General features: G+C 32.8%; 1 pseudogene across 1 annotated transcript; it reads left to right on the top strand.

Moving 5' to 3' along the window:
- Positions 1 to 14348: 14348 nt before the first annotated feature.
- LOC149579845 (scopoletin glucosyltransferase-like) lies at positions 14349 to 17629 on the top strand (annotated as a pseudogene). The gene is made up of 2 exons (XR_016359737.1): positions 14349 to 15332; positions 16801 to 17629. The product of XR_016359737.1 is annotated as a scopoletin glucosyltransferase-like (transcript).
- The last annotated feature ends 7286 nt before the right edge of the window (positions 17630 to 24915 follow it).

Raw genomic sequence — 24915 nt, 5'->3', positions numbered from 1 at the left:
TAGTCTCCTATTTCACCTAGATGGTTTGGTCACTCCTCGGGCTATTTGGACCAAGTTTCACAACTTGTTTGGCATAGAAAATAAGTTTTGGGAACTATAGCTTGATGCAAAATTGACTTCTTTGACACTACCAGCATTCCCACCATTAAGGACTTCTTGATGAAGTTTAAATCTCTATGTTCAATTTTGCAGGGATGTTGGAAAAACAATATAGATGATGAGTGTTTTTTTTTATACTCTCAAAGTTGCAAGGATAGTAACAGATCTTTTCTTCCACTTTCTACTCCACTATGGATGCTTTGGGAAATAGACATCAAATTCCTTCTTTTGAGACATTTTGTGTTTGGTTAACATGGAAACAGGCAAAGATCCAATAGGTGGATGCTTTTGGCTCTTCCATCCAAGCATTGGTTGCTCAGTCTTCTTAAGGGAAACCAAAATTGAAAGCCAAACCAGAGAAAGATTCATCAAAAATTGATAATAAGCCTTTAACTAACCCTTCCAAGGGTAAATTTTCTTCTTTAAAGTCTACCGAGTCTTCCTCCAAGACTAAGAAGAAATCAACTGAGACCTATAATTTCTGTGGAAAGGATGGACATCCCATTTCTAGGTGTTGGAAATGTTTGGAGGCTTTAGAAGAAGCCATGCAAGAGCATCACATTTTTGCTCCTAAGTCTTCATCCCCCTTATAGGGAAAGGTCACTCTCTTACTATTCAAGCTATGACTTTTGGGCCTACTTAGATTCTTGATTCTGGTGCCTCTCACCATATGAATCACACTCAGCAATTGGCCACCTAACTTGCTCCTTGTGCTACTTCATAGATTTTTGTTGGGAACTCATCATATCTTTTAGTCTTGGGTTCTAGTTCTATTATATTAGCTGGGGTTTCTCTTAAGGATGTTCTTTTTGTACCTGACATCTTGATGAACCTATTGTTTGTTTATCATATTTGCCACTCTATCTCTGGTAAGATAGTTGAGTTTTCACCACATGATGTGGTTATTCAAGACTTACTTGATTCTAAGTTGATTATGGCTACTAGGAGTGTTGACTCTACATCTCACCTATATAGATTTGATGGATTTGAGTCTTCTAATGACATAGGTTCTTGTCTTGTAACACATGCAGATTTAGTAAGTAGACTTTGGCATGAGCATTTGGGCCATGTCAATTACATATATCTTCATTAGATGGGAAGATAGGCACTTGTTCTTGTGCTTTCCCAAATTTCTTACACAAATGGTGTTTGTTAGGGTTGTGCTCTTGGCAAACAACATAGGGATCATTTTTCACATGGATGAGCTACTCGTGCTTTGGCACCATTGGAGTTGATTCATAGTGACCTCATGTCATTTCTGACTCCTTTTTTTAGTGCTCGATATGTGGTTACTTTCACTAATGACTTCTCTAGACACACATGGGTGTACTTTTCAAAGTACAAGTCTGATCTCTTTGATTTATGTCAAGTCTTCAAGACATTCGTAAAGAAGCAATCTAGTCTTTCTATTCAGTTGATACACACAAATAATGGGGGGAGTATGTGAACTAAGATTTTAGGGATTTTTTCTGTAAACATGGTCTTTATCATTAGTTTTTAGTGCCCTACACCCCTTAGTAGAATGGTGTGGCAAAGAGAAAGAGCAAAACACTTTGGGAGATGGCTAATTGTATGATTCAGTCTAGGTCCATGGATTCATCTATTTGGGAAGAGGTAGTCAATTGTGCCATCTATATTGAGAATTAGATGCCTTACAAGGCATTTTAACAAATGACTCCTGAGGAGGCTTGGTCTCATGTCAAGCATGATGTATCTTCATTTTCAATTTTTGGTAGTGAAGCATGGGTATTTGTACTAGATTCTCATAGGAGAGAAATGCATCAAAAGTACTGACACCTCATTTTTGTTGGCTACTACAAGGATGTTAAGGCTTATAGGTTGTTTGATCCTATTTCTAGAGAGGTCCTATTTCAACGAGATGTCTAGTTTGGTGATAACCTTGCTATACTAGATACCCTACCTCCACAGTCTACTTCACTTACCACTACTCCCTCATCCTTCCTAGTCTCTTTTTTAGATGATGATCTTGGTGATCCCCATTTACCTCCAGGTGAAAGCACAAACCTATGTCACCATTTGTGATATTTAGAGGGGTTATGGCCAAAATAGTTTTGGCCATAATGGTTACGACCGAACAAGTTCCGATCGTACATACGTGGCAAGTTTCCCCGTTGACGTGGCAGGCAAGGTTACAGCCATAACCCCCATGTTTCAAATGACTCAAAATATCATAAAAATAGGTGAAAAGTGATTGACAATAATTTTATAAGCTTTGGGGTTTCGGCCATAACCTTTTCACCCAGAATAGTTACAACCGAAATAGTTTCGGTCAAAACTATCTATGTGGCATCCTAGGTGGCAACCACACAAGCAAAAATAATAACTTCTGCAAACTTTACACTTTGAAGGCCAATTTGACTTACTAAATTGAAGTTTTTAAAAAACTAAAAATATAGTTTTGTAGGTCTCGGAGTCAAGATTATGATTATATAATTTATTTTTAAAATTTTGATTATGGATAATATGTTATAATTTGAAAATAGTACAAGTAGGTATTTTAAGATTTAGGAAGATCTCTATTCAAAAATAAGAAAAAAATAGTAAATCATCTTCAAAAATTATTATTTTTTAATGTTGCACTCGAGGAGAGAGTCTTCTTCAAGAATATGTAATTTGTTTTAAAAAATATGTAGATTTGATGGAAAAAGTTTGATGGGAGAATAAAAGTGTCAATTTCTGATAACTTTGACTTTGACTAGTTATAACTTGAAAAATATTAGCCGAATTTCAATTTTTCTTTTTTGATGCACTGGGTATACATGTTGACTCTTAACATATTCCAAAATCAGACCAAAATATGAACATTTTCATATATTTGTTTGACGGGAAAAAAACTCTATATTTTCAGCATTTTTTTTTTTAAGTAGACTTAAAAAATTTAAAAATAGATAAAATTTTCACTCAATTTTTTTCAAAAAATTTACAAACATAAACTTCATCTAATTTTACATATTTCATTAGTTTACATCATCTTCAAATTCTAAGCACAAATGCCACTTTTATGTCATTAAAGTTGAAGACTTTAAATTCTGATATCACATCTCCTTTATAAAAGGTGACACACATTTGTGCTTTTACCCCTCCACCACAGGATCCTCCACAGATCCCTAAATGGGCTCATGTTATAGTTTAGGCTACATGATCTCTAGTTGGTGACTATTCCACTTCCCATCACACCTAGTCTAACATTGTGGGTTCTAGTCTTCTGATTCATGTTATTTGTGATGATCCTCAGACATTTGTAGCAACAACAAGACATTCTGAGTGGGACAGTGCCATAGAGGAGGACTATTCTTCTTTGATGAAGAATCATACTTGGGCTCTTTGTCCTCTTCCTAAGGGAAGACAGTGAAATGCAAATGGTTATATCGTACTAAGTTTTCTTGTGATGGTTTGATTGATAATTACAAGGGACATCTTGTTGTGAAGATATTTTCATAGGTTGAGGGTATTGATTACACTGAGACATTTTCCCCTATCACCAAGATGAACTCTATTTTCTTTGTCTTATCATCACAACTTCATAAGGATGGCCCATTTTTCAAATGGATATGAAGAGTGCATTCTTTCATGGTGATCTTACTGAGGAGATTTACATGGAGCAACCTCGAGGATTTGTGTAGGATTCCTCTTTGGTTTGCAAACTTCAACACTCATTGTATGATCTCAAACAAGCCCCTTAGGCTTGGTATGAGAAGATGGACTCCTTTCTACTTTCTACAAGTTTCACACAATGCCATTCCAATCCTACAGTGTACATTCAACATCTTGAGGCTAATTTTTTATCCTTGTCTATATGTTGATGATCTTATCCTCACAGGTAGCTCATCCTCTATGCTTTAGGATGTTTAGTGTACATTGATTGAACAATTTGAGATGACTAATCTTGATCTTTTATACTACTTTCTTGGTCTATAGATTGTTTAGTCCTCTACTAGGGCTTTTGTTTATTATTAGAAGTATGCTCTTGACATGCTTTGTCACTTTGCATGCTTGATTGCAAGCCTCCTCCTACACCTTTTTAGTTAGGTGTAACCTTTTCTAACTTTTTCACTTTTCCTTCAGTGGATCCCACATGGTACCGGTAGTTGGTTGGTATCTTGTTGTACTTGAGACATACTCATCCTAATCTCTCCTTTGCAGTTGGTCTTGTCTCTCAGTTTTCACATGAGCCTCATGAGAGTCATTGGCAAGCTACCAAGCATATTTTGAGATACATTCATGATACACTTATGTATGGAATTGATTACACATTAGGGACTCCTCACATTGTTGGCTACACTAACTCAGATTGGGTTGGTGATGTTGATGAACAAAAGTCTACTTCTAGTTTTGTTTTTGGTCTTGGCTCTGGTCCTATCACTTGGTCATGCAAGAAGCAACATGTTCACATACTTTCATCTATAAAGGCTGAGTATAGAGCAATAGTGCTTGCTAGTTAGGAGATTTTATGACTTTGGCAGTTGATGACTGAGTTTGGTTTTCCTCCTAATCATCCCACCATTCTGTGGTGCAATAATCATAGTGCTATTCATATTTCCTACAACTTGGTGGAGCATCAACCCACTAAACACATTGAGCTTCATATGCATTTCATCCGTTAGTAGATTTAGGATGTTGTTCTCTCTTTGGAGTACATTCCCACTAATGCATAGGTTGTTGACATCTTCACCAAACCTTTTGCACCACCATTATATCTTCAGTTATGGTCTATGCTTGGGGTTATGTAAGTTGTCCTTGGGGGGTCTTGTTGAGGCCTTCCTTCAAGTTTTTTCAGCATGTTTGTTCTATCTCTTTTTGGAGAGGAGTTTTTCCCGCTAGGTTTTCTCCTTTGTCTCCAATTTATAGAGATTTCCTTTTTTTGGTTACCTGATCAAGCCTTGTTGTTGGGACCCATTTTCCTACTTTCATAGCTTTGCTAGGTTAGCTTACCCCTTGAGTTTCTCTTAAGGGGGGTGTTAGAGTAATTATTCATTTACACTTATTAATTAGGTCATCTTGATTTAATTAATTAAGTTGTCTATTACTCTAGTTTACTTAAGCTATCTCTTAGGTGCATATAATTAACATTTTATATTAATTATAATGTGCAACCTAGTTTCTTTTCCCTTTCTAGGGTTTCATTCACCTTTAAGGTTAAACTCTTTCAAAAAAAAATTCATTATCTTGGAATACATTTTGCTCTCACTCTGTTGAAATTTTTAAGCTGCACTTTTTTCCTTCTCTGGTTTCTCTTCAGCAATAGGTTATTTGCATGCAGGTGTTCTTGGCAAACTATGAAGTTGGTTTTCTCAACTTCTAAAATACTTACTTAGGACCCATAGACTTTTGCTAGACTTCTTACCACCTTTGATTTGCAATCTTCTAGACCATTCCAAAATACATATACTCCTAATGTAGAACATTCCTACCACCTATTTTTGTTGAATCTATTACTTATAACTAAAATTTGTTCTTGTTGTTTATGGTTTTCTTCTAAGGTTTCTACTCCATCTTTGACAGTATTTATAGGTCATTTCTATGAGGAGCGATATAGGCTCTAAAACATTTGGATAAAGAGGATAAATAACTCTACCCTTTAATTTGATTTGTATGCATTGGTAGGCTAAGTTTAGAATATCCTAAAGGGATGTTATTGATTTTTGAAATAATTTTAGGGTGAGGTTTATTGATAACTGTCAAAGTTTGATTTGGGGCAATCTCCTATGAGGCCATGGATTTTTCGAAGTCCCTATTTTTCACATCATTTGTCTTTCTGAAGTGCACTCTTTGATTCTTTAGCCGCACAATTTCTATTTTTTCATTTGAGCTTGTTTTGCTCTTTGTTTGATGGGTCACTATTGCTTCAGCTTTTTGGTAAACTACCCAGTGCCATTCACTTTTTCCCTAGTCTCTATCTTCATTCTAGGCTTTGGAGATTTATTCATTTCTTGCTTCATGGAGTCAAACCATGGAATTAAATGAATTTTTCCTCTTTGCACTTTTGATGATCTATTTTTCCTCCTATAATGTTGATAAAATTTGAAAGTTATTTCTAGTTTTTAAGAGAGGAGATGTCATTGGGATCTAAACTCTAGGTTTGAATGAATTAGAAGAAATATGGTTTTTACCAAAGATTTTTGTTGAGTAATGAATGCCTACTTTTATCGTGTTTTGTTCTTTTTCACATATTCTTCTTTTTTCACAGTTTTCTTCCCAAAATATGATATACTTTTTTTCATTCATTTTTTATTTCTAAGGATAAATAATTATTAAATACAAAATATAAATAATTAAAATTTAATTAATAAATTTTTTTAGATAATAAATTTTTTATATTATGTTCTAGTTAAAATAAAAATGTAAAATTAAATTAAAAAATTTAAAAGAAAAATGTATAAAAAATTCACAAACTTTAAAAGAAAAAGAATAGTAGAAAAGATAAAAAGAATTGAAATTATTAATTTATTTACTTTTCAAAAATTTAAAATTAAATAATTATTCTTTTGTAATGAAAAATAATAATTCAAATTTAATTTTAAACAACTTATTAATACAACATAGTACTAAATTGTAAGATACGTTATGAAGATTTGGCCATTCTCTATAATTTTTTTTAAAAAAAATTTTAAATTTTTATATTATTTTGAAATATTATACTAGCTATATATAGATAGCAAAAATAAAATAAGAAATTATTAAAAATTTATAGATCTTTAAAAAATTATTTAATTAAAAATTAAAATTATTAATTTATATGTTTTTGAAAATTTTAAAAGTTGAAATACTCATTCTTTAATTTATTAAATTCTATAAAAAATGATGGAAAAATTATAATTATAATTTTATTTAAAATATATTTTAATATATGATAAATTATGATTAATTATTGAAATTAGATAATAAATTTATTATTAACAACTTTTAAATTAAGGTCCTTTAAAGAATGGTGCTTAGTAAAATTGACAAAATTTCATTTGGCATCCTGGACACACTTAAAATGACAATAGTTAGCTAACAATTTAGGGTAGAATAGTGCAATGGAAGTCCTCATATACATTGATAATGAATGCAAAGCCACATGGCAAGCATGTCGAGAATTTGAATGTAACCATGTCATTTCTTCAAATAATTAATCCAAGCTGCTAGCAAGAACCTTATTCTAGTGTTGCATATAGTGCAAACAAGGATATTTAGAACCATGTGAAAACCTTGAAAAAATGGCCTACATAGTAAAGATGTAGGAAATTTTTTAAATGGACTTCATATCAAAATGTTGAAAATGATCCATGATTACATAAGTTATTATTAGATTTTTTACTATACACTTAAAATTCTAGAGTTTATTTAATTTGATTCATACTCTACAAAGACCATATGCATCTTTCTTTTCAAAAGTTGAAAATGATCCATGATTACATAAGTTTAACAATTAGAATTTTTACTATACACTTAAAATTCTAGAGGTCATTTAGTTTGAATCATACTCTACAAAGATCATGTGTATCTTTCTTTTTAAAACCTTGCATGATGTAATATATTATGTATATAAGATGCCATTGAAAACATCAAATGGAATATATTATTGTTTTATTTGTTTAGAAAAAATTATGTATACCTTACCAATACAAAATAAGCATACAAGATGCCATTGAAAACATCAAATGGAATACATTATTGCTTCATTTCTTTAGAGAATTTTTTTTTTTTTTTTTTCATTCAAATATAAAAGGCTCAATTGACAAGATTCTCAAATAGGGTTCTTTATAGAAAGATTGAAATAAAAATCCTAATAATTATCTATCACAATTAAATCATTACATTAATATAAGAGTATTAGAACAATATTTTTTTGACAGACTCAAACATTGGCTTGCATGAATTTTGCAATCAAATAAGATGATATTAATGCATTTTGTGTAAACAATTTATAATATACCTCATTTTAGATATAATCTCTAATCATTATTTTTAATTTATGTGAAATTAATAATTAGATTTGGCATTATCAATTTGTAGATTTTGGCTTTAATATAACAAATATACGCCTAGAGAAATATTACATTCATCTCTAGTAGATGGCACAATGACCCTTGAAATTCTATAAATAGAGGTCAAAGAAGTGGGTAAATTAGGCTTGGTGGGATCTCTTATGTCTCAGCTCAAACACATACTCAACAACTGATCCACATAAGATTTTAGAGGTCTTTTAAGGAGTTCAATATTTTAGGCTTTTGTCAACTTTAAATATATATTAAACTAATCACTTAGAAGGTACTTTGGGTGCATATATGAGTACACATCTAACTATAGTTGTAATTCCTTTTTAGCTCTACCTTAATAGACACATATCTTTCAAGACCAACCTAAAAGAAATGATATTTGAAAACTAAGACAATAGAACTTGCTGGATGACAACTAAGTCTGTTTGTTAAACATTAGTACACATTAGTCTATATTGACATTATAGATTCTTAAAAGTTAAAAAATAAATTTGATGAAGTTGGCCATCACAAATTGGAAGTCTTACATGGCTTTCAACATTCTATTTCAATTTGAAAATGAAATGTACAATTTGACTCAACTCTTACCCAAAAACCCACCACATTAAAGGTGGGAACTCTGATGCTTGTGCCCCTTGTTATTGAATACAGATTTAACTGTGCAACACTCTTCCCAATTGCATTTAATACAGATTAGTTGTACACCACTTCTTTCCAAGTGCATTTAGTAGAGATTAAATGCCCATGTATCTCCGGCCAACTAATGAACACCATCTAGTCAAGATAAAAAATAATAGTCCTAATACAACTCTAATTTATTTGTTAAGAGACAAATCTAAAAGAAGTGTTCAATGCTGTTGCACACAATTTAGTGTGGCTCATATCCCCTGCCCCTTTAAATGTTGTTGTAGGTGTGTCCGTACTATTTCATCAATTCAAGACCTGCACGATGAAGATCTCAAGAATGGTGCCATCTACGATGCAATTTATATGCACCAGTTTAGAATGAAAATATAAAGAAATTAGACTACTAACACTGCCAACAGATGCATATAAGTTTCCCTGCATTCACCATTGATATTTATTATTTTCACATTATTCTCCATTTATGTTCTATTCCATTGATTAGTAGCATAATTTTCTTGCAGATAAGAAGAGTTTGGATTGAAGTTAATACAATGTTAGATAATAATGGTATTCTTTACGCCCTGTAAGTTTTGACTCATGCTGATGAAGAATTAAATAAATAATTTTGTGATTAGATACTTAAATTTACGTTGATATCCATTTGTCAATAACGTGAGCTTTTAAGTTACTATAAAGCATAGAAATATATATTGAAATTTCAATGAATGAGAAAGTTCCTAAAAATTCCCTCTTTAATTATTTCTCATGTTAATATTTGGCTTCATAATTTCTGCTTTTTCACAAGTAATAATGTTTGCACTACTTTTGATTTTATGATTTTTGCCTTTTCACTTGAGAAACTAAAGTTAAAGCCAAGGCCAAGGCTAAAAAAACACTTTCAAAATTAAGTTTTTATTTTTTCAATCAAGCTACACGCCGAAACAAAATGGATTGCGACCTGAACTGCTGAGGACTGGTAAGAACGTAGAAAGGAATTCGTACTTATAAAGAAGCGAACAGAGATATTTGTTCGGTGGAATTTAATGCGTCGCGTCTACCATTGTAGGGACGGGTGAGAAAGTCTGATGGTCGTCTATAGTATTTCCACCTATTTTACGAAAAGGTAAGGTGTGCATTTTGTGAAGGACGAGACTAAGTTTCAGACAAAACATGTATCGTTGATCAAAATTTAAAAAATGGAAAATAGAAATTTTTAGTACGTTTTGTTGGAGATTAGTCAATGCCTTTCATAAATCTGTAATGGTCACTATACAAAGAATTAATTAACCATTTCATAAAGGATTAAGGGTCAAGTAGCAAACACACGTTAACTTCATGTATCTACAGTTCTTAATCGGTATGTTGAAAATAGTCAATTGTTTTGGTGAATCTCCATAGGTGAGTAAAGAGCTTAAAGCTAAGCTTTAGGCTTTCCCACATTTACGGAGCTTTTTGTAAACCTCGTAGAGTGGGAGGTGGTCTAAAAGTGTCTTCTTAAAACATTCGCTCAATGCCTGCCACTAACACCATGTTCCCATGGTGCAGCTTAAATCAATTTTCTACTTGTAAAGTGTTCCCATCCAAAATAAAAATTGTAGGAAAATGAAATAAGCAATTGAAAAAAGTGACACATGTCTTTACCACATTTTTTTCACACCTTTATTATTTGTGTATATTTTAGTTTTCAGAATTATTTGCAAGAGAAATGATAAAAAATTGATTTAAAAATAATAGTTAGAACACGCTTAAAATTATGCAACAAATATTATAATCCATGGAGCCACTAACTCTACAAATTGTGTCGTAAAACAATGAGCCTGCTAACAAAAATAAGCTAAGCAGCCACATGGGGATATGTTGTAAGACCCTAAATAATCATTTTAGTAATGTAAATTAGTTTCTGGATTAGATTGTGTGGAGATTTTTACCATCAACATTTCAAATCACACTACGTGATCCATCATCAGGTTGAGAGAACAAGAGATGTCAAATGAAGTAAGTAGCAGATTTAGCAAAGACTCACCAAATAAATGAGAACAGGAAAAAAGGATTGCACAAACCTTGAAGCTGAACCAAATAATATTAAATATATATAAAAAAAAAAAAAACAATTGGGATGAATGACTAAACAAAAAGACATCACACAAGAATATAAAAATAAGATAACCAAGAATATAAATTACCTATATATATACATATATATACATCTATATATATATATATATATATATATATATATATATATATATATATATATATATATATATATATATATATATATATATATAAGAATTTATTATATATATGTAGTATAGACATATACGTTAACCCGATATATATGTGTGTGTACTTATCTACTAATCTACTTATTTATATTACAAATAAATAATGATATGTTTATGATATATACTTATATATGCAATATACCTAATACATATAAATAAGCATATATTATATATATATATGTGTGTGTGTGTGTGTGTGTGTGTGTGTGTGTGTGTGTGTGTGTGTGTATGGGTGCATGTAGAATTTTACGTATGTTCGTCCGAACGTGCTAACTATGTTCGCGCGAACATACCTTGTTAATATGTTCACACGAACATACTAGTAATGGTGATTTTCTGATTAAAAATTCACTTTTCCATTTGAGATCTTTATAAATTTGCCTTTTATTGTATGTTCGTGCGAACACAAACGATTATAGATGTTCACACGAACACATTAAATTAAATTTATGGCTATCAGATTACTTTTTTCATATGTTCGTGTGAACATATGTTCACACAAACATATTAGAAAAGTTCACACAAACATTGTGTTCGTGCAAACATCCCAAATTACAAATTTTTGGTGTTGTTTTCTGGAGAAAAAATGAAATTGGCTCTTTTGACTCCTAAAATTGAGATTGAATGATCTCTTACTGTAAAATAAAAAATGTCAATTTGTGCTACTCAGAGCAAGCTTTCCAACGACTACAATTGTAATACATATTATATTCATTAAGACTTTCAAATATGAGTTTAACTCATTATAGGTTCATTACTGATTCAACATCAACCGACTTTGACACCTCAGGAAAATTAGTAAATTAGGTCAATTTTTTTTTGAAAAATATGTAGGAACTAGCTTATTGAATACCTTTCTATTAAAAAAAAAAAAAAAGCTTTTGATAAATTGACTTCAAATTATCTATGTCAAATGGAATGTATGTCTGAATTATGGTTCGTGTCACTTCAAAACTTCATAAACTATACAATATTCAACCAAAATGAATCAAACCAAATGCATCCTCTGGATATTGATGTTTGAAATCTAACACTGAAAGAATTATATCATTATCATTTCTATAAAAAAAAATTATGCGTGTCAAACAGACTGTGTGTATGTATATGTGTATATATATGTGTGTGTATAGATATATATATGTGTGTGTGTGTGTGTGTGTGTGTGTGTGTGTGTGTGTGCATATATACATACATATATATGTGTATATACATATATACACACACACACACACACACACACACACACACACACACACACACATATATATATATATATATATATATATATACACATATATATGTATCTACGTAATATATATGTGTCTATATTACATATATATAAGAATTCATTATATATATGTGGTATAGACATATTTTTTAATGCGATATATATACTTATCTACTAATCTACTTATCTATAATACAAATAAATAATATGTTTATGATATATACTTATATGTATTAAGCATATATAAGTATATGTTAAACATATATATAGTATGTATAATATATACTTGAATATGAATGATATATTTAAGTAACCCAACATTGCATATAGACGACAAAGAAAATAACAGAAACAAAAAGATACACGAGCCTATCTATATAAGAGATACAAACCTCTAAAGAAAAGTAAAAGAGTAAGGGACGGCAACAAAATATAAGTACCTACACACACGCACACACACACACACACACACAAAAAAGTGTGTAAGTGTGTGTGTGTGTGTGTGTGTGTGCATATAATTAGGACAACAATAAAAATATAGAAAGGAAACAAAAACGAAAAGACACAAAAAGAAAGGAAGAACACTAAAAGGAGAACCTAGGACAAAAGAGCAACAAAGAAAGTGAAAGAAAGAGGCAGAGGGTGCAACACACCTGACAAGAGGAGGAGGAGAGAGAAGACCAGAAACAAGGCAAGGGAGAGTAACCAAGAAGGAAGGAAATGAGGAAAGAGGACAAGAAACAAGGCAAGGGAGAGCAGTCAAGCAGGAGGGAAGGAGGGAAAGGGGAACTAACCCATACAACGAGGGTGTCTGTCCGTAGAGAACAAAATGGGAAGCCAAGAGGGGTTGAGGATCCAACCATCATCATGATTAAGGTTGATGGGGTGGTTGTTGATTTCGATGGGTTCTTTAAGCTTTCTTTTGAAATAGTTGTCCTCATTGGAAATGATTTGCGTATTCTCCAAACATATGTGATGTTTGGTAGAAAAATAGTGTTCGGCTAATGCTGATTTGTAAACCCTATTGTGCCTAATGTCTGCCACATGCTCTTTGATACGAGTGTGGAAGAAGCGACCTGTTTCACCTATATAGGGTGCGCCACAAGAGCACACCACTTTGTAGACCCTTGAGTTGGAATACATAGCTCTAGAGTCTTTGATTGGTGAGACATGATTCCTGATCTTGGAGAGGGGTCTGAAGGCAACACACAAACCATTTTTAGATAGGATCGTGACAATTTTTGGTGAGTCTTTGCTAAATCTGCTACTTACTTTGTTTGACATCTCTTGCTCTCTCATCTTGATGATGGATCACATAGTGTGATTCGAAATGTAGATGGTAAAAATCTCCACACAATCTAATCCAGAAATTGATTTACATAACTATAATGGATTGTGGAAATCTGATCGCATTAATCATTTTAGTACTTAGAAAGAAATTTAAAGAAGCAAACACCTATTAGTGTTGATGGTGATTTGTTTTGACATGTTTGTGTGCAAATACCGAATTATTTTTAGATTGGGAAGAAAGGTAGCAATAACAACTACCTCGTTTACGCATGTATAAAGGTTTTTTTTATAGGTCTAATTCTTTTATATACCATATTGATGCATTCCATCTGTATCATAAACGGCCGATCCCTGTTTACTCAGCATTGATTATACATTAAATCTGTATTACTTTTTCCTAAGTACAACAAAATGTACCTTCGATTCTTTTCCAAAATTACCAAAAGAGAACGATTTTTTACGAAAATTTCAGTGAGAAATGTATTGATTTCAATGGCAAATAACAGGAAAACGGAAAAAAAAAATATCTGCACTTTTGCAGGTACGAAGATTTATTTATTTTTTGTAAATTTCTGACTTTCAGGTACCCTTTTTCGGGAGGATAGCCCGAGCAGATCAAATATCCATCCATTCCTCTGCTAGTCAAATGCATCTGATAGCTGAATGAACATCCTCCATTCAAAAGCCATTTGAAGCTCAATAAACTGAAGGGTCCATCTGCCAGTCAAAGGCTTCCCATGGCCGACTGAACGTCTTCCAGTCCAACGTATTTCAAAGTTCAAATATACAGAATACTCCCCATAAAGCTGCGCCCATTTTATTCGTTTAAGATACATTTATAGCATTTGTCTTTAATGCTGTACTCCAATGTAAATTGTCCCTTTATAAGATCTAGTGCTTCTATATAAGTACATAAATTCTGTTATACTTCTATCATTCAGAGTACATTCCATTCCTGGAGCTAAGCCATCGATATCTCTTTCATCTCATTAACAGCAATGGCCGGACTAGAGAATCCACACGTGGCGGTCGTCCCCTTTCCTGCACTGAGTCACTACATTCCTCTGTTGGAGCTCTCAAGGCTTGTGGCCTCACAGGGTCTAACGGTCACTTACATCACAACCCCTGCAAACGTGCCACGTCTGCAAGATTTCGTAGACGAAGCTGTGAGTAGTGGTGTTGATCTTCGCCTCCTAGTGCTCCCTACGCCTCCCGTTGAGGGCCTCCCAGAGGGCATGGAAAGCATGGATGTTTGTCCCCCAGGGTCACATGGCGGCGTTTTTGAGCTGGCCAAGAAGCTCCAGCAGCCCTTCGATGATTGGATGGAGCCGCTTTTTCAACAACACGAACTGGTGGCGCCGCCGGTCTGTATTGTGTTCGATTCCTTCATGGAGTGGGCGATACAGAGCGCCGAAAAGTTTGAGATATCTTGTGTGGAGTTTAACCCGTGTGGGGCCCTTGGAGTAAGTGGTTCGAACTCAGTTGCGCGTTCGGTCTCGCAGCAGAGGTTGCAGAAAGAAGGCGGGGAGTCGGAGTGTGTTGTTTTGAGGCTGGATCTTCCGAGGCCGCTGAGGTTCAAGAGGAATGAGATAAATGAGGATTACTAGAGAGATGAGATAGATTCGTCCACCATGATTTATTTGTCGATGTGTCAGATCGACCGGAAACGTAGCTCGGGTTTGATACTTAATACTTTCGAGGACTTGGAATCTGAGTATCTCGAGAATCTCAGAAATGTCACGGGAAAACCAGTGTGGGCCATCGGACCTCTCCTTCCCATGAGTTATTTCAACGGAGCTGGTAAGTGGTAGGAGATAGAGTTGAATATTAGCAAAATATTTTGTGAATTAGATAGAGAAGTTTTGTTTGATGGCTGATAAAGAGTCCGATAATAGGAAATAAAATAATTTTATCAGTTTTGGACAGCTTAAATATCACACACTAAGGTTAAATCTTAGGCTACAAGTCGATGTCTTAAACATCGCACACTAAACTCCATTCCAAAATTATAAGTGTTAAATAGTCAAAGTTGACTTATTTTTCCAAGCTTAATTTTTGTTTCCATTAGTTTGTGATGTTTAAGGATGACCAAGTTGTTTTCCTATTTTTTTATGCAATCTACTCTCGAGGGATTTGCTAGAAAGTTAAAGCTTGCATTAAATAGTTTATTCATTAGCATGCTAATAAATTTTATAGATTACAAATAGATTATGAATAGCTTCATTCTAGGGCTAAAAGTGTTAAATAGTTAAAATTTACTTATTTTTTCCAAGTTTAATTTTCTCCTTAATGTGTGATGTTTAAGGTTGGCCAGCTATAAGTGTTAAATAGTCAAAGTTAACTTATTTTTCCAAACTTAATTCTTCCATTAGTGTGTGATGTTTAAGGATGACCAAGTTGTTTTCCTTATTTTTTATACAATCTACTTTGGAGAGATTTGTTAGAAAGTTAAAGATTGCATTAAATAGTTTATTCATTAGCGTGCTAATGAATTTTATAGATTATGAATAGCTTAGTGGAACTAGATAATAGAACATTCATCGAGCTTAGTCTTATGCTTCTACGCCCTTCTCTATTGAAAATATTAGCATAAGGTTGTTGTTGATGTAGAGTTGGGTAATCTATTTTTTTTATAGACACATAAGAAATTTTGGTTGGTGCCCATTTGGTGTTGAACTACCACAACATTTCCTTAGATAAGAAAACTTTAGTTAATCAAGATATCCGAGTTTAGGTTGGTGTTAATATAGTTTTTCATGTTTTAAAGATTTTATAATGTAATTTTTAATGATGTTTTTAGAAAATTAATGTTTACATTTCATAGTATACTCAAACAAGGAAGTTTTAGTTTATATTAATATAGCTTTTTCTACTTTTTTAGTTTACTAGTCAATGTAATCTTTAATGTATGTTGTTAGAAGATTAATGTTTAAAATCTAGCAATTTCTTTGAGATAGGTGAATTTGGACATATGTGAATTCAATGTCCCATAATCATGATATTCTATTACATAAGGAAGTTTTAGCTCATTCTCACATAGGAGATGAATGATTAATAATTTTTTTATAGACGTGAAAATTTTGATTCATATCCATCTTTCACTAATTGTAAACTTCAAGAAATTGTAATTAGTAAAATTATTTAGTTACTTAAATCATGGGTATAAAAAACAAATATATCAATAAGCTATAATATTCATAAAAAAAATTCTTTCTTTATATTACTTCTTATGTAAATATTTTTCTTCCTAATATGTTGCTTTCCATAGCTAATAAGGTTAGCACACATGGGAAAATGACGAACATTGCTACAAATGAGTTGGTCCAATGGCTAGACTCTCAGAGAAAAAGATCTGTTGTGTATATTTCATTTGGAAGCGTGATCAACCTTTCAAAAGAGCAACTAAAGGCCTTGGCGAGAGGGATAGAAAGCAGTCAACAACCCTTCATTTTGGTCATCAGAGTTACTGAATTAGAGAGCTTTAGAAAAGAAGACTATCTTCCAGAGGGTTTTCTAGAGCGCATAAAGGAACGAGGGGTTGTCATATGGGGCTGGGCACCACAGCTCCAAATCCTCTCACATGCATCTATAGGCACCTTCTTGAACCACTGCGGGTGGAACTCTATGCTTGAGAGCTTAAGCTTTGGAGTTCCCATTGTTGGGTGGCCTATGTTTGCAGACCACTATTTTAATATGAGGATTTTGGTAGAAATGGGTGTGGGAATTCAACTATGTGAACATATCAGTGTGTTTCCAAATGAAGAAAAGGCTAAGGAGGTTTTGAGAGAAGTGCTTAGTAATGAAAAAGGTACAAAGATACAACTGGCTATGTTGAAGCTCAAAGATATGGCTAGAAATGTTGTTCAAGATGGTGGATCTTCAAATAAACATGTGCAAGGGTTTGCAAGTGAAATGCATAAATTGTTGAAGATAAGAGAAGAATGATGAAGTTTGTGCTATTTTTTGTGGACACACTAGTTAGGCCCATTCAGTTTAAGATTTATGGTTTCTCTAATTTAGTAGTAGTCAAGTGAAGGGTGTTTTCTAGTTTGGTTGTTTATTGCGAATGGAAGAAATAAAACATTAATTATGGAAAAGTTATTTTGTCTTAAAAATGTATTTTTCTATTTATAAAAAAGGATCTTAGAAGAGATTTAGTTTAATTGTGTGGACTATCTTTTTGGATGTAGTAGAGTGTAAGTTTATTAAGCTGAGAGACTTTCTATAGTGGAAGCATTAATCAATTAAACTGTTGCTATTTTTAAAAAAATTGACATTCATTTAAGTGTCATATATTTTATAATTATTTTTACATTTTTTCATTGCAAATGTAACTGCTAATAATGCATGCAATCAAAATGTAATAGCAAAGATTAAAGAGTCGCCTATTGCAAACAATAACCCCCATGCTTTAAGAAATGAGAATGGAGGAGAGTGGATGGATTAGTAGATTAAGTTTATTCATAACTAGTGCCTCTGAAAAAGATGATTGGACAATATTACTTAGCTCTACAATAGATTTCATTGCATATTTTGGCCAAAGATATCCTTCTCGAGGCAACTATTGTCAAATTATCTCAGTACAACAATGCCTGAGAAGGATATATATATATATATATATATATATATATATATATATATATCAAATTAGACATTTAACATTTGTAGGAAGATGTTTAGTTGAATTGATTGTTGTGTCTAAATTTTCTTGCAATCTTATAGCTATTCTAGAGGGAAAGTTTATATTTAGTTTAATTGGTTGTTGCATCTAAAATTTCATATAATCATGTAGTGAATTTGGACCTGCAATGGACATTTAGTTTAGTTGTGGTATCAAATATAGAACAAAAGTTTTTAAAATTTTTTTTTTTCTCTCCTGCAATAAATGTTTTTGTTTAAAAGAGGAAGGAAAATGGTCTTGAGCCTACATAAGAGAAAAGAAACATCAAAAATACTTTTCCTTTAGTCATTATAGCCATGAAACAAAGAATAACAACATTGACCAAAATACCCATGTGTTGTACTAGCCAACAAAATTAATCAAAAGCTATCATACTTGTAGACTATAATCTTCTATAACATCCGAAACAACTAAACTTGTACTAAAAAATAGTAAAGCTTCTTGGCCAAACCAAAGGCATGCATCCAAGTTCAGATAAAAACTACCATATCTTCTTCTCATAATAAACATAGAAGAGAAGACAACATCAAACCAAAACCAAATAATGATAAAATTTTTAAACATAGTTTTAGAAACTAAAGCATAAACTAAACTAAAAGAGCTTGAATAACTAGGCCTTCTTGATATTTTCCCCATTTATTAGTTAGGATTTTAAGATCCTCTAGCTAGTTCATGATGTCCTTAAATCCCTACAAAACATCCTATTTGTCCTCCATGAGAAAACTAGATTTTTTGACTTGCTTCTTCTTGTTAAAGTACCGAAGACCACCCTTCTCATCACCTCCTTCTTAATTCTAAAGATATTGAACACCACAACCCCAAGATCAATGCTAGTAATGACTTCTAAAAAATTTCTATCCAAGGCCTCCATCATATCGTTAAGGTCATTACTTTGTCTTATGAATCTCTTCTCCATTTGGCAATAAAACTCTGAAAATTGACAAAAGGGTCTTCCTATTTACTTCTATCCTCCTTGAACCACTGGTTAGTAACATGTATATCCCCATGAAGCTATATATTAGATTCAATCTAGGCTTCATATGTGTGTTGCCCCTCTTTTTCTATCTCTTCCACTTCCTCTACTTCATAATCTTCATCCTTTATTTCATTATTTTTCTCTTTATTAGGAGTTCCTTGTCTAATAGGAAATATCCTCATTTTGAGTCTCAAGGGTGTCATTGTTACTATCTTCCTTCTAATTTTTCCCTTTCTTATCCTTACTTTGTTAGACCTTCTCTACTCCAAATTATAATCTAGTTTATAGGCCAAGAACATATTCTTATCCCACCACTCCTCAAACTCATAATTACCCTCAAAGTATTTCTTATCAATATCAATAACCTCTCTGTTTATTCTATTATATTTTGGAGTACCATCCATACTAGAATCAATGAAATAATTTTTGCTCTTAGTAGGGGTTTCACCAATGAGTGATTCATCTAGAGACTAGGTTTTAGAATGGATAAGAAAGGTGTTTTTCTAACTTTTTATTTTTCCTCCTAAGAGGGAAATAATATTTTCCAACAACGGGCAAAAGCTAACTCTCAATTTTTTACTGAGAAGCCAAGATTAGCCAAAGTATTACAAGGAAACATAAGATGATGGGAAAAAAAATGCAAGTAAAGGACAAAGATGAGACATTGAAGGAGTGACAAATTATCACTATTAGAAATGGCATTTTCTAGGGAGGAGAATATAACAAAAAGTAGATTGATTTTTTCATCTTGCCTTAATAGATTTAATAGGGGAAAATGATAACCATGGTAAGTAGTAAAACACCCTTCTAGTGTAAAGTACTTCATAACACACCTGAACACAACAACAAAAGTTTGGGGAATAGAAAGACACTTATACTCATTATTAGATTTAACTTGTAAAAGCTATTCATTTCCTTTAAAAAATTTATTCTTGAACTTGATGTAATTTACAAAACCATTTCTCCTTCAAAATTTAGACTAGTTGCTTCTTTAATTAGCTTTGGTGTAAACATGAATTTGATACTACCAATCAAAACTTGGCCTTTATGCCAAGAGCTAGAAAATTTAAAAGACAAAAAAAGTTTGTAGCCACGCATTGCCTAGATATAATTATTGCCCTTTTAAATTAGTCCCATATTTCTTTATTCTGATGTAATTCTCTCCAATTCCTTGGTTCAACAAACTTCAGAGGGGCACCCATAATGTACGCTTTGTCAACAATATGATATTTTTCCTCTATGACTAGATTAATCTTAACAACAATTTTCTTCTTTACATCACATTAGATGATAACCCTAAAGTCTTTCCGAGCAATGATTCTAAAATCTCTATGAAGATTTCCTAAGAGTTGGAGAATAATAAGGAAAGAATTAAAGTGGTATGAAATAATTTTGGCCTTAGTAATAAAACTAATATCCCACAAGATGTGACCTTCATCAAATCATAAGGTGTACCTAGAATCCTTTTTGGCCACTCTCTAGCCCTTGTTCAAATAATACAATTAATAATAAAGTACTCATACTTCATAAATATTTGCAATACTTGTACCTTTTCTCCAGATTTCCAAAAGCTTTTAATAGTTATCTTGAGCATAAGCCCAAAGGTTTAAAAAAATTATTGTTCTAAAAACAAAAAAAGGATTACTAAATTAAAAAGAGGCTTTCTAAAATTAGAAAACCTATCTCTAACCATTTTGAAGGAAGAGTAGTCCTTGTCTACCAAAAAATTCCAACCAAACCCAAAAAAAGAGTTTAAAATAAATTTGTTTTTCAATTTATGCATCTTAATTTAGAATTTTCTGATCCATATAGAAGAATCATCTGAAAAAAAATCTTAGGACTTCTAGAAGAGTACCTCAATCTTCTATCACCATAACTCCTAGGCACATATTTCCCAACCATTTTGCAAAATATCCTTAAGACCCTAAGTACAATCCAAAAACATGACATGTTTCCATTCCTCGAAGTCCAACTCCTAGTTGGCTAAATTATTAGTAGCACATTCCCCTTCTCTCAAAGTGTGCTGAATTTTGACATTATTGAAGTGTTATAGGCATCTACCACAAGCTTTCATAATTTGAAACAGTCTCTACGAGATTTTAGCCTTGTTCTAATGAATATCAAGTATGAGCTTAGAGTCACCTTCCACAATTTGTTATTTTCCCCATAATCCTCCAATTTTTTAATACCCTACCACATTACCAACCCTTCTACAAAGTTATTAGTATTCATTTTAGGTCCCTGGAAAACCCCAATATCAAGTTGTCTTTATTATCTCTAATCAATCCCTAGTACCAAGGATACCTGAGTTTCCCTTAGAGAAACCATCAACATTACTCTTGAGCCAATTTTCTTGAGGTTAAGCTTTGGCTTATATTCCAATTCTATTTTACTCTCAATTCATTTAGTTATATAAAAATATGAAACCCTTTGTGAAAGAAAAATAATGTACAATATCCCATATAATACTTTTGATTGAATGGAACAAGGTAGGGACCTCATTACTTACCTCTCTAAAGGTTATATTGTTTCTTTCTATCTTGATACTCTAGGAAACCATAGGAAAGACCATAATTCATAGGATCTTTAGGATAGGATGATGGAAAGGAAAATTATTCCAGAGAATAATTAAATATTTTAGGAAACTCGACATAGCTAAAATTTATAAAGATATAGTAAAATAAGGCTTCAAAGCTTACTAGAGAAGGAGAAGTGCAAATAGTACTCAACTTCTTTTTAACATAAAAACACATCTACTTCAAATCATTAATCCTCTATTGGTTGGGTTATCTTGAGTAAGAATTGTAATATCTTCCACCACCTAAAAAAAGTAATTTATATTAGGGGGAACATTAGGTGTCCATACCTATTTCTATAATTTGTCAGCTTCTTTGGAAGAGCTTAGTGACCTATAGGCATTTCTTACAAAGAAGAGTATTTTGTTGTTATGTCTCTAAACCCATATATCCTCCTCAAGTTGATTAAATTAGGAAAGATCTAGTGATATCCCAATGAGTGAACATATATCTACCTTGCCAATATTATGAATTCCGCAACCCTCTTGATGATTTTGCAAAATATTAAAAAATTGTTCTAGTTCACTTTTGCATTATTCTAACATACATAGTTTTCAACCTTTTCACTCGGGGAAGTATTGGAAATATTCAAGACTATGCTAAGTTACTGAGAGAGGAGGGGTGAATAAGTAACTTCTAAAATTTTAACAATTTCAACATTTTATCCAATAATCCAATTATCAATTAATTCATCACATCTGATCTAATTACATGCATGAGAAACTAAAAATATAAAAACATCCACAACACTTTGACACACAAATTTGGTGACCCATAAATCTTCCAAATAGAAAGTAAAACTAGTGTGGGGATGATACCTACAAACTTTAGTACTACAGCATAAAGTTGGCTTATTAAGGCTTACATTGATCACTTCTAATGATCTACCTTGTTAGGAGAAATTAGGACTACTAGGCCTGCCTTGTGAGAGGATTTTACAAACATATAATGAAGTATGCACTTGGTAAAGAGATTTATGAAAGATTGTTAAGTCTACCTTGTTAGAGGATTTTGACTAGATCACCTATTAGGATGAATCAGTAGTGGATCTTTGATCTTGCAACTTGATTTTTTGAAAGAGATTCCTTTGTGTATTGATCACCTTTATGTGATAGATATGTCTCTACTACTCCTTATGCTATTATGGCCTTTACAATTTTCTCTTCTTCTACTATATTCATAATTTTTACTTGCCTATACACCTTCAAATTACATACATATCACACTTGAATGTGGTACAATACATTACATATATAAACCAATCCAAATTACATAATTACAAAGTTAGACCACATGAAGACACTTGGGTTCTGAAGACTGACTTGGTGAAGTTCTAATACTCGACATCCATTGTTAATACTCAGCATCATCATGCACTCAGTACACTTAGAAGATTAGTCCATATTGATCACTTTCAAGTAGCCTTGAACTTGATCTACACTGGTGACTTGGTAGATACTGTGCAACTCAACATAAATTGAATCACTTGTTTACCATATCTAAACTTGGTAAACACTATCACCTTAAGCTTGGTTAACACTAGCTTCAAATTACATGAATTGCAAACTTGGTATGCATTGCATAGCTTGATAACCATTGATAAACTCATTTTATGCTGCTAGACTTCACACTGACTAAATCTACTCGGTAACTATTGAGATTTGTCCAAAGGGCTTAGTAGCGACTGAAATTCTTGACAAACACTAAACATTGTACAATGAGCTCGGTAGCTACACAATTTGAATAAGTGTGTGTCACTAATAACAAACTTGAATGATATGTCAACAATCTCCCCCTTTGGCATTAGTGGCAAAAACACTTATCAGCCAAAATTGAATATCTTATCACCACATGGTACTAGCTCAGTAGAGTATACTATGTTTCAGATTTTTCAAAATTGATTTTGTAAGGTATATATGGTATACTATACAACTTATTCTATATACATCATATTTTACTGTACATTTCTTATCTCCCCCATACCGTCTATCTCCTTATACCATTTGTCTCTTCTCCCCCTTTTTGACAGTAATGCTAAAGATTTATTCTAGCTTTTTTACAAGAAAACACCAAAATGGGATAAAAATTCAGAATGTACCTTGAGAATGATTCTCAAGGTTTTATCCCAATTTTCTTGCAAGATCTTGCATGTATGAAGTGCAATTTGAACTTCTACAGATAGTTGTATCATATGGTCCACAATAGAGAAGTTATTATCATGGACTAGATATTTTGAATATACAATATGTCTTGGCATTGCATCCATGCTCAGAAGGATCATATTATGTATATCAATCAATATTGATTAGATCCTTGCTTCTTCTCTTAACAATTCAACCTGCATATCTGACAAAAATCTAATTTTCTTGAAGTGTGCAAAGCTTGAACTGGGGTCAAGTTACAACTGCTGAGCACTAGCTTTTAGATCTATATCTATTTTGGACAATTTTTCCTTTATTTCTTTTGTAAATTCAGAGACATCACATAGTTTCCCAAATAGTGATGATACATTCGAACATAACATTTTTTGAGCTATGTGCTCCAACATTTTATTATCAAATTTCTTTTTAGCCTTTTCAACTAGCTTGTCTTGACCATTACACTAGTACATTTGGCATCGATTTGCAATGGCTAAGTGTTGCAATTACGACGAAAATGTGTCACCACTGTGACGGTAACAGACGTCGTTGTTTTTTAGTTGCAAATTACGATGTCTATCGTCCAACATCACAATTTCGATGCTAGTCCATCGCAATTTAACCATTCTATTCTGGCAGAGATCCCATTGCAATACATGCGACCACCATCACAATTTCGATGTCCTCCCCAAGCATTGTGACAGGGTCGCGTCAGCATCTAGCCATGCGGTCACTGTGGCGGTAGCCTTCCCATTACTTCCTTGGATGTCACAATTGCATCGTCCATTTCAAATTGTGACGAGGACGCGACGACACTCGGCGGTGCGATAGCTATGGTGTCATCACCGTCGACCATCACAATTCTTCCAGTGGCATCGCAATTGCGATGTCCATGTAAGAATTAAAATGGCGAGCTATGTCTGCAACACACTTTTCGTCGTAATGGTTCTACGGCTGTCACAATTGCTACGTTAGAAGCTAGCACTGGGGTGGGGCCACTTTGGCAATGATG

Source organism: Cupressus sempervirens, chromosome 1 (genome assembly GCF_028749045.1).
Source record: "Cupressus sempervirens isolate cs-2001-9-10 chromosome 1, ASM2874904v1, whole genome shotgun sequence".
Classification (NCBI taxonomy): domain Eukaryota; kingdom Viridiplantae; phylum Streptophyta; class Pinopsida; order Cupressales; family Cupressaceae; genus Cupressus; species Cupressus sempervirens.
Note: the sequence above shows the minus strand (reverse complement) of the source record. Positions and strands in the feature narration are given on the sequence as shown.